Below are 1,498 nucleotides of genomic sequence, written 5' to 3'. Positions count from 1 at the left end.
CATCCTTATTATATATAATATAATGTATTTTTTTTTTCTTCTTTCCTTATCTTTCTTTCCAAATTCCAACTCACCAAACAAAGATATATTTGATTTGATTAATAAACTATCCATTAAATTAAAATCTGACAACATTACAAAATTCTATGAATTATAAATACATAAAAATGCCAATATAAGATCAATAACAGCGGTGATGTATGTATACACGGATCTATGGGTTTAACATTTATAATAAATAATATACATACCAAATTCTAACTATTTATTTTGCTTAAGAATTTGAACTTAATTATAAATTTTACATTCTAAATAAATGGTTGAAAATTTGTGTCAATATATACTACTAACGCCAACTCCATAAGTAAATCAATGTTTTCGAATACAGTATCTATATATAATTTTGACAACATTTAAAATATATTGCTAAAAATAAAGCCGTTCTCTTTTATATTTATGATTTTATGATACACTTTTATTTTTCTTTTTCAATTTAAAAATTATTTTTAAATTTTTAAAGTTTAATTACTCTATTAGTCNTAGGTCTTTATATTCTTTTTTTTTAATTGGGTCTCTACACTATTTTTAATTTTGTAATTAGATCATTTTTCACGTCAAAAATATTAAAATTAATAGAATATTTATATCAAAATTCATACGGTCAAATATCAAATTAGATTTTTAACTATAAATACCTTTAATTTGCGATGAAATATTCTATTTATTTTAATATTTTTTATATAAAAATGATCTAATTACAAAATTAAAAGCAGTATAAGTACCAAATTGAAAAGAAAAAAAGTATAGGGACTTAATTAAAAATTTGGTAAAACTATAAGGACTTATAGTATAATTAATTTTTTTAAATATTATTTTATTTTTAATAATATTTTTAAGTATTATCAAATTGAGAGTGAGAGAGAGAGAGAGAGACCACTAAAAACATGTTGATATATTGAGGGATCGCAAAAATCTATAGGGTGGCCCTTTTAAATCGTCACTATCAACAGGGATGCTTAAAATAATTATGGGACAAAGGGTGAAACCTCATTGATGCAATCATGCTAAACAATTTGGAAATGCCTTCCCCACCACACTCTTGTTCTTTTCCGATCCCTTCCTAAAATAAATTCATATTTTATTTAAAAAAAAAAAAAAGAGCTAACACGAAACTTTATAATGAATTAGTTTCAAGGATATTAAATTATTAATACTAGTTAAGAAGAAATTAGTTTGTATATATTATTAGTGATTAATCAATATAAAAAAGAATTTAATTTTAATGTACTATTAGTATAAAATAACTTGACATGTGTATCTAATTATATAACACTATGTTATCAAAAATAATTATTACTTTTATTGACTACGTAAATAATCATCTAAAAAGACGAATGTAATTGCACGTCTGTATAAAATATTTTATATTATCAATGCATCAAAATAAAATTTTATAAAAAATTACCCTAAAAATAATTATATGTATGTTGTATGTATG

This window comes from Arachis ipaensis, chromosome B09, assembly GCF_000816755.2.
Source record: "Arachis ipaensis cultivar K30076 chromosome B09, Araip1.1, whole genome shotgun sequence".
NCBI lineage: Eukaryota > Viridiplantae > Streptophyta > Magnoliopsida > Fabales > Fabaceae > Arachis > Arachis ipaensis.
This window is presented reverse-complemented; position numbering follows the sequence as displayed.